The sequence below is a fragment of the Solea senegalensis genome, linkage group LG19, assembly GCF_019176455.1.
Source record: "Solea senegalensis isolate Sse05_10M linkage group LG19, IFAPA_SoseM_1, whole genome shotgun sequence".
NCBI classification, from domain to species: Eukaryota; Metazoa; Chordata; class Actinopteri; order Pleuronectiformes; family Soleidae; genus Solea; species Solea senegalensis.
Window position 1 is genome coordinate 4,952,596 of NC_058038.1, and position 18,836 is coordinate 4,971,431.

General features: G+C 41.2%; 1 protein-coding gene across 1 annotated transcript in view; it reads left to right on the forward strand.

Annotated features, from left to right (window-relative positions):
* Positions 1-18,836, forward strand: part of olfm2a (olfactomedin 2a) — a 76,108-nt gene that overhangs the window by 17,734 nt on the left and 39,538 nt on the right. The window lies entirely within an intron of this gene.

Genomic DNA, 18,836 nt, shown 5'->3' on the forward strand with positions numbered 1-18,836 from the left:
TTGATGGATTACACAAAATTCGAGGGGAAATGATGCAAATGGCCGACTGCTGTTCTCGTCTTCATAAATCAAAATGCTCCACGTTTGATATCTATCTATAAATGCAAGGGACGTGTCTGTTAACCGCATAGCTGTCCAATGGTTCACTTGGCAGGCGACTCACTAGGGGCACCAGTGTGTGCAGCACTGACTTTGACGTGGGTTGGATAAGAAATATAACAGATATTGATAAATACATAAATACTAGTAAAAAACACTAGTGTATGTTAGTTGCAAGGAATTCTACTCAAAGGTCATGAAAACTGTTATAGCCGTAGAATAAGCCTCGTGGTGAGATAAGGAGCTTGCCAGAGAGCTATCTTGCCAGAGAGTAGCACCAGACTGTTTGCATGCTTTCTGGTATGTGAAGGCCACCGTAGTTCCCTGATACACTTGGGAAAAGGGAGGGGTGAGTGGATTTGTCGCACTCTGCAGTTTCACAATCTCACACACTGGACCTTTCAACTGGGTCCTGGTGTATCACCATTAATCCATTGCCCAGTACAGTAGCTCTCATTAAAGCTACAAACCCAAAACAAGTCTTCGTCTGTGGCTGAATTGTGAATTTCCCACTCACACACTTCACGTGTTTGTGTTGTCGTTACTACTTTGGTGACGCGCTGCTTGCAGCAGAGCACAGCGTACGCAGTTTCAGTTAATGAAACACCAGCCGCTCATACTGTGCAGTCTGAGGTCGGTTGTGTTTTTATATATTGATGGCTACCAGCACATTTCAGCAAACTCCGAAAACAATATTTGAGAAGCAAGGTATGGATCTCCGGTCTGTGGTACTTCAGTTATACTTTCCAAAATGTTTTCACTTGTTTTTTTTAGAGGTAGACCCGAGTCAGTGGTCAGAGGATTCTTTTTCTCATAAACTCAGAAACTAAATAAATGTCTGTAAGTCCATTAAATACGTTTAGATTGTTGATTACAAGTGGAGAAACAGATCACGAGTGTGGGTGAATTTATGTGTGATATTTGATAAAATGGAGGACAAAAAGAAAATTGCAATCATGTCCTGCTGTCAGCATTGAAAGATCGCAATAAGCATCAGCCATAGAAAAACACCATATCATGGGACCTCCACTCATACAGTGTGAATGTATTACACACACACACACACACTGCAGACAGATGTATGCTGTGGTGATCACAGTTGATGGGCAGTACCAGAGTTTAAAGTGAGAGGATGTGGACTGAGTTTGAATCAGGGCCCAGCGGAGTTGCTGAAAATAAAAATTGGAAGTTGCAAGAGCTTGAACAGAAGAAGATACAAACAGACAGAGAGAGGGAGTGTTGCTAGGTTATTATTTCTTCTTCAAACCAAAAGGAGACTAATTATTAGAGGTCTATCATGATTTCATTCCCCTCGCTGGCACACACACTCACACGCACACACTGCAGATTGTGTTTAATTAGCTCCACATCGCTTAATCAATACAGCAGCGGGCTGAAGAAACAAAAGACACGTGTACGCTGTTGCTGATGGAGACACAGGAAGCAGCGGGACGACAGGATGGAGGCGATGAAAAGACGAGATGAAAGAATAAAATGATGCGCTCTCGCCGCGATCAGAGTCTGCACATGTTTTATGTGCAAGCAACAACAACAACAACAACAACAACAACAACAACAAAATAGTATCCATAAACTCAGCGGCCACTTTATTAGATACACAGGTCATAAAGTGTCATCGGCCACCATGAGTCATCTACTTCAATATGTGATTCATTTAGTCATGGTCTTCTGCATATGTGGTATAAAGAGTGTTTGAGCTAGGAAAAATGTGTCTTGTAGCAGTAATTCATTCATTCATTCATTCATTCATTCATTCATCGTCTACCACTTTATCCTACACATGAGGGTCGTGGGGCTGCTGGTGCAAATCCCAGCTGACAAATGGAGGGGGGGGGTACACACTGGACAGGTCACCAGTCCATCACTGGGCCGACATATAGAGACAAATAATCATTCACTTACACACTTGCACCTGTCGGCAAGTTACAGTGTTCAATTCATTGTTTTGTGGGTGGAAACTACACACACATACACACACACACGCACAGAAAGGCCCAGACACGGGGCACGAACCAGCAACCTCCTTTCTGTGAGGCAACAGTGCCAGCCACTTGCCCCACTGAACTGTTTATTCCAACATGGAAACGTACAGGGCAATAATGATAATAATGCACCTACTCATTTTGGCCGTGAAGGTCTTTGTCAGGGTGCAAAAAACAGCGGCGAACACTTTTCATAAACGCGTTCCCCGATCCTGATACAGTAAAGGTGTGTAATCCATCTTGTTTAAAACGGCTGAAGTTTCTATCATCTTGAAGCAGACCTTGAACCGCCTCTCACGGGTCGTTTTGTACCATTTTCTATCAAATCTAGAGACGGTTGTGTGTGAGAATCCCAGCAGATCAGCAGTTTGTGAAATACTCCAGACCAACAGAGTCACTTAAATCACCTCTCCTCCTCGTTCTGATGCTCAGTTTGAACGTCAGCGCGTTGGCCTGTTGGACATATGGCTGTTGAGTCAAGCTGTGACACGTTTCCTGCTGAACCCCGTCACATTTCAGTGTTTATGGTCTAATAATGACTGCTGTATTTCAACAGTGTAGATGTGTGGGTGAGTGTTTGTGAATGTTTCCCATCTGTTTGTTGATCATAAAATAGTCTTATCTGTTAGTTTTTTTACGACGGTCATTTTTGACAGTAACAGATTCAAATAAAACCCTTTTTTTTTTAAATTAAAGTGGGAATTGAGATTAGAGCCACTACTAAGAAATACTTTCATAAAGTCAGAAAATGTTGATCAATGTTTCCCAGACCTCGAAAGGGAATCAGTTTGAATGAATTCTCTGTTATATGGAGCAAAGAAACCAGAAAATATTTACATTTAAGAAGCATTTTAAGAAACACTGAAATACAATTCTTTTATTTTACTTTTTATTCTTGTGTTTTTAATTGGTATTTTCATGCTTTGGTTTGTGTTTTATGAGTGGTTTATGTGATTTAATGCCGTTTATCTGTAGCGCTTTTATTTTGTAAAGCACTTTGGGCATGTGTGGGTTGTTGTAAAAGGGCTATAGAAATAAAGTACATTACATAAGTGATCAGGATTTTTACTTAATTTTTTCTCTTAATAAGATGAGCAACACGATATTTAGGGTAAAAGAAAGGTGCAAAATCGGTCGGATTGGAGTGGTTCTCAAACTTGAGGGGACTCTAGTTATTATAATTTTATAAAATATATTATAATATAATTTTTTTGCTTATTGTTTTATTGCACACTCTAATCTGATCACATACCCTGGTATATACAGTAGAACAGTATTTTTGCTCTTGTACCACAGTTTGAGAACCAAGCACAAGCTGTTTTGCTGATCATATTTATTCGTATTTAAACCGTTATATATTTAATAAGACGAAAGAGAGAGAGAGAGAAGCGAAGAAGCTTTTGTGGCATCTGATTCAGTAATTCTGGGCTTTTTGAGCAGCAGAGTTGAGTTCTTCAGCCAGATTAACGGTGGTGTGATGAATAGGTATTCAGGAGAGGTCTCTCTCCGTCTCTCTCTTTAAGCTGTGGTGCCCCGGGCTTGTAGCCCTCTCAGGCCCAGCTCTCATCTTTTACTCCTCTCAGTGAGAGCAGCAGCATGCAGCATGCTCATGCAGAGAGCCTCACACACGAGCACTTCTCACTTGTCACGGAGCATTTCTGCACTTGGCACGCTCCAGGATCGATACGGGCGCGGTTAAAATCTGTGCCGCTCCGGACCAAATGGACGCGAACGCGGTCGTCAAATGTGAGAATGTGCACAGACTGGCAACAGAGCCGTTGTACCTGTGCATGCTATTACGCACTTTGAAGGGCATTTACACTGTGAGAGGCAGGATATAACGTGGCTATCGTCCGCGGGGGAAACGGAGAGCGTAAATGATGAAATAAGACAATTGTCAGCTGTATTATGGACTGCAGCAGAGTCCCCTTTGTACATGAGCCTTTGGTTTAATTGTTGTGCAGAGGTGGGTGGGTGTATGAGTGTCATTAAAATTTAAATTAGCGATTTAATCTGTGGGTGTAGGAAATGTACACAGAGTATGACGTCCCTCCCTTGCTCTTTATTCGAGGGTGTTTCTGTCTTTCTAATCTTCCATCCTTGGAGGTTGGATCTTGCTTTGAACGCATCCTTGACCATTTTACCCGCAGCAATCACTCAACAATGAGGTGTCCCAGGAGGGCCGGGGCGGTGGAGTCTCAGCCGACCGTGTCTTAAAGACAGCAAATGAAAATATTTGTGTTAACGATTAGCAAAGGAAGCACTTCCTTAAGGGACGGAGGAGGGGATAGAGGAGGAGGAGGGGAGGGGGGAAATCATCTTGCATTCTCTCCGTGTGCTGCCTGGAATATTAATGCAAAGGATGGCCTTTCTGATATCATATCTCCCAGGCTGCTCTCACAAATATCATCATTAAGCATCCATCTGCGACGTGCTCGGAGTTAAGAAAAAAAAAACCAACACGTCGACAACTGGAGTCCTGCAGACAAAAGCACACACCGGCTGCTTGTCGCTTATAGCGCGCATTAAGTCGCACACTCCCAAATCACACAAACATCCCGACACCATTTGCAGGACATGTCGATGCATTCACTCTCCTGCTTATTGCATCCATTGCTGAGAGATTCAGGCTCATGATCGAATGCCGGCCCCCCCGTTGTGAAGCTCCAGACTCTCAGGCCACTCGTTACCATCAGGGCCTCCCACCAATACCTTCCCACTCACAATAATTCTCATCTCACACTTGGCTAACTCCACAGAATATTACCCCTCCACAATATTCGACATCAAGTCCTCTCGTCACTGCCCCTCTGTACTCGTATTCTGCATATTTTTATTGTGTGTGTGTGTTTTTCCGCGTCGTTTGTTTGGCATAATAATCAGCGAGCAGATCAGTGGCCCCTCATTTTCACACATTATTTGGCTGGAATTATCTGCAGGGTTTTTTTTCACAGTGGAAGGTTCAAGGCCAACACAAGCGTGTCTGTTTTAGGGCTGTCACTTTTGATACAGTGTTTAACCGAGGAGAGCATCAAACTTGTGATCCAGCAGAGGGCGCTGTGAGAGCAGCTTGGCCTTTGAAGACAGTGATGTTATGCTGTTGTGCATCATAACCTCAACCATCCAAGCAGAACGTGGTTGCGGTGCTAGTATTTCGTTTTGTTTCTAGTATTTGATAAAGTACTTGGTTGTGTACTAGTACTTGGTTTTGTTGCTGTGGTACTTGGATTTGTTGCTATAGTACTTGGTTGTGTTGTAAGTACTTGCATTTGTTGCTAGTATTTGGTTGTGCGATAGTACTTGGTTTTGCACGTATTTGGTTGTGTTTCTGATATCTGCTATAGTAGTTGGTTGTGTTGCTATAGTTCTTGGTTGTGTTGTGAGTACTTAGATTTGTTGCTAGTATTTGGTTGTGTACTAGTACTTGGTTGTGTAGCGAGTTCTTGGATTTGTTGCTAGTACTTGGTTTTGTTGCTATAGTAAATGGTTTTGTTGTGAGCACTTGGTTTTGTTATTAGTACACGGTTGTGTTACTAGTACATGGTTGTGTCACAAGTACATGGTTGTGTTACTAGTATTTGGTTTTGTTGCGAGTACATGGTTTTGTTGTGAGTACTTGGTTTAGTTGCTATAGTACTTGGTTTAGTTGCTATAATGCTTGATTTTGTTGCTTTGTTGCTATAATACTTGGTTTTGTTGGTATAGTACTTGGTTTAGTTGCTATAGTACTTGGTTTAGTTGCTATAGTACTTGGTTTTGTTGCTATAGTACTTGGTTTAGTTGGGAGTACTTGGTTTTGTTGCTGTTGTATTTGGTTCTTATTGCTAGTGCTTGGTTGTGTTCAGGTTGTACAGTGTAGTTGGCAAAGTATCAAACAAATCTGCAGAGGAGGCAGAACAGGCAGGCAACAAAAACAGTGTTAGAGTAAAAAGAAATATCAGAAAATCTTCCAAAGAATAGCATGTCTCATAGTATTAAGTCCAACTTTAGTTTTGGTGACAGCTCAAAAGTGACAGCCTTAATTTAAGTACACTAATTATCTTAAACCAGTGCCGCAAAACCACATAAAAGCAAATGTTGACAGGCTAATTATTTATTTTCGCTTTCTCCTTTCTCCCAACCAGTTTTATCTTTTGGCTTATAACTCCATGTGCTTGTAAATGCAACATTAAGGGGCTGTTTGGGGATTTTTCTCTGCCGCTCTCCACTGTGCCTGTGTTGTACTAATAATGTCCTTCTAATTAAATGTTACAGCTTCTGTGAACGTTAATGACCTGAAGACACATGGATACAAATGGAGGCTTCAGCATGAGTGCTGACAAAGAGGCTGGACACAGCACTGCAGGCTGGTTCTGTCCCCTCATTATTAATACAGTGTACATAGCTGATGGGCTTTGGCGATTGTTAGCTCCCGACCACGTCGAGCGCGGAGCTTTACAGGGTTTCCGTTTTTTTTTTTCTTCCCTCAATTGGCTGCTGCAATCTCTCAGTCAACGGGATTGTAATTGGCAGGAGCTCACCACTCCTCTCTGGTGCTGTTAGCTTCACTGTTGCAAACGTGGCATAAAACAGACGAGATGCTAATTCATCACCTTGGGGAGTTTCGAATGCATCAGCGCTCCTTTTTTCTGTCTTTTTTTGTTTTTTCTTACAGTCTCTTATTGTGACTCTCCAAATCCCCATTTCTTTTAGAAGAGTTTTGTCTGGCCTGTTATTCTTGCCTTCCTTCCTTCATGGGAGACATACAGTATGTTAAGTTAGACTCGGATTGAAATGAATTGGAGTCTCTGCAGTTACCTGACAAGATCGACTCTCAGCCCCACTGCAGGTATAAATGAATACGTCATTATCGACACAAAGCACTTTTCCAGAATAGTTCTACAACAGCAAGACGACTCCGAAGTCCAGCAGCACAACATTTTATACAGACACTTACAAAGAAATCAAAATTTGGAAATGTTAGAAATGTTTTATCTAAAGCGTCTAAAACTTTGATGCTGAGGAAAAAACGCAAGTTGACATTTCTCAGAGATTAGGACGAGTTATCATCGGGATTTTGATATTTTAAGAATAAGTTTATCTGCATTATCTCACCGTGACACAGCCTTATCCGGCTGGAAATTGATGTTTGTAAGCCGCTTACTCGCAAAGTAAATAGAGAAAAAGCAGTGATTTTTACATTTTGGCTCACAGTTACTGGTCCACTGCTGCCTCCATGTGTTATCTTGTCACGTTGTTGTCAGAAATCTCTCATCTAGATTTACCCAAGTGACACAAACTTACCAAAAAGAGGCAGATAATTTAATAATAATGATCATTTTCTTTTTGGACTTTTGGTGTGGGAGAGTGAGCAATTCCAAAACTTCTGACAATATTTAGAAAATTGAGGCAAATGTCAGGTCTAACTTCAATAATGATATCTGTAATTTCACACTGTAAAATATTCCTGAACACAAATCCTTTATATGGGCCACACGGTTGGTGTAGAGGTTAGCACTCCTGGTTCTCCTGGTTCTCCTGGTTCTCCGGTTTCCTCCCACACAAAAACACGCAGATTTGGGGTTTAGGCAAATTGGACCCTCTAAATTGACCATGTTTGTGAGTGTGAGTTGTTTGTCTCTATGTGGCTCTGTGATGGACTGGTGACCTGTCCAGGGCTTTCACCCTATGTCAGCTGGGATTGGCACCAGCACCCTCGCGCAACCCTAAATTGGAAGATAGTGGATGGAAATTCTTAATATAGACAAAAAAAAAAGGTTCATGTTCCTGACTTCCCCCACTGTTATAATGCGAAGTTTCAAGCAATTGAACTGTAGAAGCTTACAGCAACCTCAACTGGCTATAGAGGTTGACAATGAGATGATGGCAGATGGTGCATCTGACCTTTTTCAGGGGTCATTTTGTATCCTTCAGTTGGTCAAATATCGTTTAGTTTTGCTACCTGATTGTCTTACAATTATAGATTTTCGCAGAATCACACACTGTATTGCCAGTTTATAATTATCGTGGGCCATAGGGTATCATGAGTTATCTATGCTGATTAACGTCAACAAACAAAGCTCTACTCGATGGTGGTAAGAGCAGTTTTACAAGTTAAATGAAGGACATTTTAAAGAGGCTGATGGCCATGGGGGGGACAAGTCTTAATCAGCAGGCTTTCTATTAACCTTGGCTACCTTTCCTTCTGTTGGGCTGGAGATTACTCCATTAGCAGGAATACTTTTTCTTTTTTTTTTACACAACAGAGAGAACGTTTGATTAGCTGGGTGGGGGAAAGGTCAGAATTTGTGCAGCTGGATCCAGAAAGGGCACGGTCTTGTGGGACATTAGATAACAGGAAGTAGTAGTTCTGTGTATCTGTGTGAACGTGTGTGTGTAGGAGTTGGGCGTGTGAGTAATTCTGCTGGGTACATTTACCAGAGGAAGTGCTGCGCAGAGACATATTCAGTGCTGTTGGCAGGAGTCAGTGCTGAACAGTGGATGGAGCCATGCTGAGCTGCAGAATGCATGGCAGCTGATTGCTGCATGTAGTTCTTGTGTGTTGCATTGATCAAGGCTTTTTTTCCCTCTGCAATCCTCAGTGATAAGTGGACGCCCTGCCTGTCCCAGATTGAGCTCTGTGATATTCAACTATGCAAGCGTCGTTCATAAAAAGAAAAAAAAGAAAAGAAAAATACAAATAATAATGGACTTTTGAGATTGAAATCAAGGGAGCAATCAGACGCAATCGATTCTACTATGAATAAAATTTCCATGAAGCTTCTGAGAATAAGAAATGGACTAAACTTGGAAGTCTTGAGAGGATATGTGTGCACCTTTAAAATGGCAGGTTAAGTGAAATTACAGTAAAGACCTCTGAAAATGTCCATCTTGCTTAAAGTCACTTTTAATGAAGACGTGTTTTCTGGTTGTTACAAATCCAACACACCAACATGTGCAGATGGAGAAGTCAGCTTCAGCAATTTGACAGCATGTGGTTGTGTTATGAATAAAAAAACCTTGTGTTGTGAGTGTCTGACTGTGTTGCTAATGTTTGGTTTTGTTGCTAGCACTTGGTTGTGTTGTGAGTACTTGTTTGTTGTGAGAACTTGGTTTTGTTGCTAGTATTTTGTTTTGTAGCTAGTACTTGTATTTGTGTTGTGAGTATTCGCTCTTGTTGTGAGTAATTATTTGTTGTGAGTATTTGGTTTTGTTTGTGGTACTTGATTTTGTTGCTAGTATTTGGTTTTGTTTCTAGCACTTGGTTTTGTTGCTAGTATTTGTTTGTGTTGTGAGTACTTGTTTGTTGTGAGTATTTGGTTTTGTTGCTGGTACTTGGTTGGGTTACTAGTATTATGTGTTTGGTGAGTACTTGGTAATGTTACTAGTATGTGGTTTTGTAGCTCATACTTATTTTGCTAGTATTTGGTTGTGTTGCAAGTATTCGGTCTTGTTGTGAGTACTTGTTTGTTGCGAGTATTTGGTCATGTTGTGAATACTTGTTAATTGTGAGTATTTGGTTTTGTAGCTAGTAGTTGATTTTGTTGCTAGTATTCGGTCATGTTGGGAGTACTTGTTTGTTGCAAGTATTTGGTTTTGTTGGTAGTACTTGGTTGTGTTACTAGTATTATGCATTTGGTGAGTACTTATTTGTTGCAAGTATTTGGTTTTGTAGCTAGTACTTATTTTTGCTAGTATTTGGTTGTGTTGCAAGTATTCGGTCTTGTTGTGAGTACTTGTTTGTCGCGAGTATTTGGTTTTGTAGCTAGTACTTATTTTTGCTAGTATTTGGTTGTGTTGCTAGTATTCGGTCTTGTTGTGAGTACTTGTTTGTCACGAGTATTTGGTTTTGTTGCTAGTACTTGGTTGTGTTGCGGGTATTTGGTTGTTTAGTTGGTTTTGTTGCTAGTATTCGGTCGTTTTTGGGAGTACTTGTTTGTCGCGAGTAATATTTGGTTGTGTTGTCACTATATTTTGCATGGGTTAAAAACAATTGACACGCTGTGAGGGCTTAAAATCTTAACACAACATATGTCTTATAGTATTTTTTAAACCATTTCACTTCACAGGGGACGATGCCTGGTGCAGCCATTTTATGTGTGAATGAATGTGTTTTGCTGCGTCCAGTCCAGTGTGGTTTGATTAGAGGAGGTTATGCAATGCATGGACCCACCGCAGGGCTTTGTAGGTGTTACAGTCGATAACGGCAGGTCGACACACTTACTGTATTGATTTCCTTCGTCGTGCATTACCACTGCAGGGATGGATCCTCACCTGTTAACCGCCATGATTGTAGTTAAGCAGCATTGCTCAATGAGCCCCGGGCGGCGTCACTGGGTTTGATCCCCTCCTCTGCGTCGTACGGTCAGCGACCGCAGTACTGTATGTTCCGTGTGTGTCGCACACCAGCGTCTGCAGCCACCATTAGAGAGTGTTGTGGACATTTCACGGCTCAGTGGAGAGAAAGCGGTGCTCATGCGAGTGGACACAAAGGCGGAGAAGCACTCAAACGCACAAACAAATCCATGTAAACACAGAAATGGACGCGTGACATTAGAGAGAGACATTATCACATTGTCTTTGGGAGGACGTTTTAGTCCTTAATCTTGTAAATAGGGGAGGGACAAAATATCAATACAGTGATATATTGTCATCAGTGTCACTTCTACAGCTTTTCATCCCATGTTCTTCTCATCACAGGAATGAGCACTTTAAAGGGAATATATGCGAAACTGTGGCCATTAGTGTCCAAATCAAAGTAATGGACAGTGTACAGTTTCAGTGCAATTACCTGCAAGAGCAAGACATTTTTGAAAAGGGTAGAGAGGCCTTTTAGGTTACATAACATGAGGCTGCAGCTCGCTGTGTTCCACTAACTTTTTCTGGTAATGAAGTTGTTGAAGTGGAGGAGGCTCAACAGCCCAAAACAAACTGGCCGGATCGTTTTTATTTAACACATAATTCCTAAATCAATGATGGAACATTATAGTTATTTTATGACTTAATAGAATACATTTTTTGGGCACAAAATGTAGCATGAAAACTGTTAGTGATACATAATTCTGTGAGACACACGTCAATGAGCAAACACTCCAGATTAGTGATAGCTGCTGGAATAAAGTAATATATATATATATATATATATATATATATAAATATTTAAAAGTAATTTAACTGAAGAATTGCATACTTATGGGATTACTGGTGAATGGGGTCACCTTTATACGGTCATTTGACATCCTTCACTTCACATGATTGTCTTGCCATGTAATGATCATTGCAGAACCTCAATCTGTGTCATGATGTTATCGTGTGCTGAGGAACGAGGCAGCCCCGCGATTCCCACCTGTCCCACCTGTCACGTCACCGACTCCGCCCCCCGTGTGAGGATTTCATCCGAGCTTCGTTCTATAAATCGTGTCAAAGCTCGAACCATACACTGCCAATCATCTCTTTGGTCCGAGAGCGACGGAGGTGCTACTTCATTTGCGGTCAGCGCTCACCGCTTGAATTATTGATCATTTTCAACTTGAGAGAAGGAACTCACTGTATTTTATGCATGCACAGGTCGATGTGTGTGTGTGTGTGTGTGTGTGTGTGTGTGTGTATCCTATAGTCCTCTTGTGGTCTCAGTCACTACAATAAAACGCAAAACCCAGATGAATTTCCTTAATCAAAGGCCCACAGGAGCTGTTAATAGATTAAACTCTCCATGTTTGAGAGCACACCACTGTGTGTGTGTGTGTGTGTGTGAACCCTGAGGTAGCAGCCTATTTATGCTGTTTAAATAGTTGCTATGGAAATGAGGTCATGCTTTGTTTAAGCTGATTTTGATCTTGATATGTTTAGAAGGCAGTGGGCCTGCATGTCCATCATCTAATTAATCAATTATGACTCAGAAAAATAGCCAGTGTTCCTGATTCCAGCTTCTTCCTGAGCTCAAAGTGTGTGTGTGTGTGTGTGTGTGTGTGTGCGGCCTCAGTCCTAACAGCTCTGCATCATCATGAAGGAGGTCTGTGTAATTAGCTGAGGTGTAATTTGCCCCTGTGTTTCAGCTGTGAATTTGTAGCCAGCTGTGTGTTTGTGCACAGTGAGAACGTGCCTACTATGGTGCTCGGTGCCTCTCTGCCCCTCAAGTATTGTTATCTCACTTAGAGCCTGTCCTTGTGGCCTCGGGGTTTTGCAGCACTCTACTGCCATCCATGGGCGTGCAGGAATGCTGCTGCCATTTCTGCAGGTTTGTTGGACATTTGCACTGTTGGAATTGATGAAAAATGCCCTTTGTGTGTCTGTGTGGAGCTTTAAATCAGGGGGTCTGAAAGTCAAAGGACCTGGAGGCCACTGGGCGTCTTAGGGTCCAAGTTTTTGGGGAGAAAAAAGAAACTAATCCGTAGGGAGGAGAGGAATTCTCTCGGAATTATATCACAATATTCCATCATGATATTACAGTAACCTTATTTGTGATGGTATTTCACTGAATTCCAACAATCGAAGTGTTTATCTTGGCCAGAGACAAAACAAAATGTTGTCAAGGGGAGCAGGGGATCAAACCCTTGACCTCCTGTGTTGGGAGACAGCCTGCTGTACCACTGCACGATTAATTTCACATGTTTTGCAGTTGTGATATTGTTGAAACTGGCACAGTGGAGCAGTGTGTAACAGACAGACAGACAGACAGACGGACAGAGGGAGGGAAGAGCAACATTGAGCTGGTGAAGTGAGACAAAAAAGTTTGACAGAATTCTTGTCCCATTTACTGTAGATATGGCACTCGGTCATCTCGTGATTTGGATTATTTTCATTATATAACAGTGCAGCTCTATGGTGTGAATGCACGCGTCAGCAGCATCGTTTGCTATAAGATCAGTATTTAACTGCAGGGGTTTGCACAGGTGCTTGGAAATCCTTGAAGATGCACAAATGTTGAGGTATGAAAAGTCCAAGTGCTACGGAGAACTTGAAATAATTCTGTCACAACTAATTATGACTTGGCTTGTTAAACGGACAAATACAAAAACTAAGTCTAAATGAAAACTCTCATACACTGTGACAATTCTGGTGGTTTATAGCACATAAAAAACATCTCTTTTATGCAATAAAAAGAGTGTTTTGGGTATGCACAGCATATATTCATGTTGATTTAAGGTGCTGGTGAAGCACGTGCGAAAATGGACCTTGAAAGTGCTTGAATTTGACTTTGGGAAAGATACGAACCCCGCGACTGAACGACACACTCGGAGAGACAAACACGGGGAAGAGCGAGGACGACGGTTATAAGCTGAATAAAAACTCACCCCAGAAGGAGAACAAAGGCGAGCAGGCGGAGAAGTGGCGATAATGACACAGCAGAGTGGCGGAGAAAATGGAGCTGGCCAATTATTAGAGGTGAAATGATGAGGAATGGCTTTGAAAATTAATCAGAAAGGATTAAACTAATGCAGGTTAAACGGCCGACTTCCCCCCTCTTGCTAATATTTAATGAACGCTTGTTCTGCCGACAGACTCTGTGATTAGACAGTTGATTGGCGCGGCCCGGGTTTCTTTGAGGTGTGGCAGATTGTCCTCGTCACACTCATTATTCCCATCCTTTATTTGGTCCATCACTTTTCAGAAGACGCCATCTGACCCTCCCCAGCACTCCGTGAGAGGAATGCAAAGTTTGAGAAGAATAGTTCACGAGCGCGCCGCGGGCGCTATTCATCTCGAGCAAACACCCGATGTTATGAATAATGGATAAATGATACGTCGCAATGGAGGATAATGATACGAAGGTGAAGAACCTCTTTGAGGGGAAAATGCGAGGTGATGTTTTCGGACGGAGCTTCTGTGGCTTCGGCTGCGTTGGAGCCGGTAGACCAGGACCAGGTCAAGACTTAATGGGGGAAAATAACATGATCACGACAGAATACAGATTTCCTTCCCACTTTTCTGTTATCTATAAAGACATAAAGGATTCTCTTTTAGAATTTGCTGCACGACTTATCTTAAAGTAACTTTCTTTAAAACGATCTGTGAGGTCCCTTCAGTAGAAATAGGCGGGGAATTAAAGTTTCATTCGTCTAATTTGGTCAAAGAGATTGCGATATGAACTCCTAAAAACTACATAAGATATTGCTGGAAATGTAAAAGGGACTTGAATATTCATTTTGGGCAGAGGCTGCTTCAGATCCGCTGACTAATGGTTATTACAACGAGGACGTCAGGTCGTTCGTGTAACGTGAGAACTCAAAACCTGAGATTCAGGCGACAGGACAGCATTTTTGCTTGATGTAAAATCAAGCAATTTTATTTTATTTTATTTTATTTACAGCTTCTTAAACGTAAATATTTTCTAGTTTCTGTGATCCATAAAACAAAGAAATCATTAAAACTGAATCATTTTGGTTTGTGGACAAAACAAGACATTTGAGAACATCATGATTTCCAGGTTAGACAAACACTGATCCACAGATGAATCGATTATGGAAATGATAAGCTGCAAATCAATACAAGTGGACGCCATGGATGAAGCGGTTGTCCTTGTTAGAACCCTTTTGAGGGAATTGGTCCTGGAAAGTCCTTGTAAAGTGCTTGAATTTGATGTGGGAGGTGTCGTTTGTGCAGTCAGGTGTTGATATAACAGCTGGTTTAAGGAGAAGTCTTTAATGGATCAGGAATGTTTTGACGATTGACCACAAATAAGATGTGGATGTTAGGAAACCTTACATTTGAAGAACCTATACTCCTGGATGAAAGTTTAATGTTTGGTTTTGGGCTTTTTGAAAAATGTCTCTCTCACAGCTGAGCTGTTTAAAAGAACTTATCAGATTGATATTGGTGTCTGTAGGAATTCAAGGTTATATTGTCGGTATGGGAGCCAAAGAAGTGGTTTTGAAATAAGGTTTTCACAAATGTGATTCACTATTAAACACTTGAAACCAGAGGAAACTTAGTAAAAATGTGTAGGAAGTTTTTGCTCCACTTACAGTGAAGTTTTCATCAGACACGTCTCGACTGCGCTCTTTAATGAGAGCAATATCAGTTTTTAGAAAATCAGGGAAAAGACGCCGGCCGATAATTCAAAATGTAACTGTTAAATCAGGGGTGTCAAACATACGGCCCGGGGGCCAGAACCGGCCCACCAGAGGGTCCAATCCGGCCCACAGGATGAATTTGTTAAAATTTCACACTAAAATTTAATCTAAACGTAATGTCAAACGCTCCAGATACCCGTGACTAAATGTTAGTGCTTTTATAGATCCAGTGTGATGTGTAAATAGTAAATTTAGGCCTGATATTGTTGAAATTGTACTTATATTTCTCAAGAAATTTCATGTTTTGTAAAATGATCCTTCATTAAATGTAAAACAAAGGAGAAAAAACAAAGGGGTTCTTGTTGTTCATAGGTTATTATTCTATTATTTTACTATTTTTACTGGTCCAGCCCCCTTGAGAACAAATTGTGCTGTATGTGGCCCCTGAACAAAAATGAGTTTGACACCCCTGTGTTAAATGATAACAAAACATTAATCGTCTCTTTCCCCAATCTGCATTTTATGTTTGCACTGTGTTATGTTCAGTATTTTCACTAAAAATAATGTATAAACTAAGTATTAAATTTATTTATCAAGTTTTTTGAAGCAAAAGTGTGTAATTAGTTATAATTGGCCGATTAATACATAATAATTGACCAGTGACAATTATTAAAAATGGCAACTATCGGCCACTCGGTCTACCTCTTTCTACAATTATAGTATTGAAGATGGTTCATCAGTGAGCATCACAGAGGGATTTTATTTTTTACCCAGACATGTAACTCCAGTTTTCCTCTTTATATAAACATGAGAACAGAGAGAGACAAAAATACATCAAATCTTAATTATGGTTTCAAAAGTATCCAGACTATTATCCGAGACACATCTGAGGTCTTACAGAACCTCAGCGCGAGACGTTGAATCATAAGTAAAAGCAGCTTTTTTTTTTTTTTTTGCTCCGTCTTTCTTTCAATTCGGATAAAAAGCTTAGACGAGACGCTGACGTCCTCGGAGGAGGATTAGAGGAGCTTCATTGTGTGGAAGGAGAGAATTACAGATGTACTGAGGCTGTAAATCATCACGTTATTTACAGACAAGTAAATAAAATCACTCTCAGGAGGCACTAATGGCCAAAGCAGACACATGAGAGAACACGCTTCCTCTTCCTGTGTTTTTGTTCAAATGCTCTAAAGTTGGGAATGAGGCTCGAGAAAAGCATATTAGAGTGTAATCTGCCGGAAATGGAAGTGTGAATTAGTTTTCTCCTCCCCTGTTTGAACGTGCATCCACTAATTCCTGCTCTAGTTCATGTGCCTAGTGCAATTTTACAGCATATCCATGCTTGAACCTCTGCTGCCCCCCTGTGAAACGAGACCGCAACTGCATCCTGGTGGCACCATGGCGCGCGTGCCGCGTGGCATCATAAACACGACGGCGTTTCTTTACTTATGTGACAGTTAAGTCGAACGTAAACGTCAACACAACAATGAGATTTATCAACATCATTTCGTTATGAACATCCGCCGTACGTCAGCCGGCCTTGGCTCCGGTTCCCCCTGTGACCCTGAGAATAAAACTAATGGACTGATCAATTTATTTACATGCACATTATATTGATTAACCACGTGTTTAGCAGTTACACTCAGCAGCTATCGAGATAAATGTCACATCGCAGTAATTAGATGATATGGATGATGTATTAACTTGGCACTGGGCTGCGTCTGGCATGTCCCTGGACATTGACACAAACACGAGCAGTGTGTTTGCACATATGCCACTGCAATTAATCCCCTGTTAGACACCGTGCCCCCGCCCCCCTCCATGTAAGCAGACTCCATCACTGATATGAATTGAGATGGTTCTATTACGCAATAAGGTTTAACGTCAGATGAATCTATTACAGTTTGAAAAAATGTGTTTTTACCTCAAAAATAACAGAAAAAAATAAAGGTTTTTAGAAATGAATGCAACAATCAATCGATTAATTATTGATTACTAATTTCACTGGCAGCTATTCTGATCATTTATGAATCAGTTTGCGTTTTGAATAACTGAATTGTGGCTTTTTTTAATGTGAGTAATTACTGTTTTTTTTGCTCCGTAGACTAAAGAAATCATTAAAAGCGAATCATTTTCATTTAAGTAAAACATCATCATTTAGGTAAAACATCATCATTTTGAGATTTTTGGAAGCACCAATCGACATTTTCCAACATGTTATGGACCAAACAACTCGTTTATAATTTGGAAAAACAATGACAAAATGAATCGATTATGAAAACACACTTTTTTTGGACCTAGTTCAATCAGTCATGTTCTAAAACTGTACTGTTTTGTTTTGTATCTGGTTGCAGTCAGTTTTATTTACCCCCTTATTCCTTTTGGGGCTATTACTGATGTTTTTTTTCTTTTCAACATTCCATTTTCTTTACGTGTCTATGCTGTTTTTTAATAATAATAATGAACTGTCGTGCATTTACTGCTTGGCAAAGCAGTCCCACTGTTGGCCACATGGGGCCAGTGTTGCTGCACAAATAGAGGAGGCAAAACACAAGAGGAGACTGAGCAGGTGAGCTGAGGAGGGCTGGCACTTTTTGGATGAGGCTCAAGAAGCCGTCTCCTCCCATATCACTTCACAGCGCCCACACACACACACACACAGACCATTTCACTCACCCAGTGTGAGGGGGGGGGAATTATATGGCTGACAAAATGAATAAGTCAGCAGAGCAGGAAGCTAGAGAGGGAGATGACCTGGCCGTTTTGTTTGAGCAGGTCATTCTATCATCATTAAGCACGCTCAGGCTGTTTAGGGCATAAAATGACACTGCAGCTGCTGGACAGTGTCTCCGTGGAAACTGCTGCTGCAAAAAAAAAAAAAGAAAAAGAGAGAAAGAAAAGAAAAGGCTTCAAACTCCAGGATAAAATATTGAAACACCCTCCTTTTTTCGATTCATGTCAGATTCAACCCCCGACCCATTTCTGCTGAGTGACAAACTCAGACTGCTATGATTTGGGATGGAAGGGGGAAAAAAAAAAAAATAAAGAGCTGCCGTCCGAATCCCAACTTCAGAGCACGTCTGATGTCGGCCATGAAATCGGCTCAAATCAGGGGCTCCGGGATTGTCTGTGAAGTGAGATGACACTGAAATAGGCATCACAATGATTGGTATATCTGACACTGGCAGATACAAGAATGGTGAAAGCATACAGCTTGTAAACACTTTTCTATAAAGAACATGCTTTAAAGGGATGGGGGGAGGTATTATAGAACAGGAACGCTCGCTCTCTTAATCCCTGGCTGCTTGAAATCCCTGCTTAAGTCTACAATGTCTAATATTTATATACACATATCACTTTTGCTCTTCCACACCAAAGTCCATACAGAAAATCAGTGATTTTCACATCACAGCGCACACGACTTGTTGATCCACTGCCGCCTCCATCAGTCAGTTCAGACGTGCTATGTTGTCACTTCAGTGGCCGAAATCGTTAGTTCATGTTCAGTTACGTGAAACAAACAAACCCAATGAGTCAGCAGCTGACCAGCAACTCCTGTGTCCCCACACGATTAAAAATGCTGGTTTTCTCCATGGGGTTTGGTGTGGGAGAGCGAGGGTTAACCCCAGTTAACCTTAACCCTATCTGCTTTTTATTAGTATGTGTTTTCATTAAACACAAAACTAGGGATGCTTCGATATCACTTATCTATGTCCGATACCAACACTCGTGTCACAGCCTC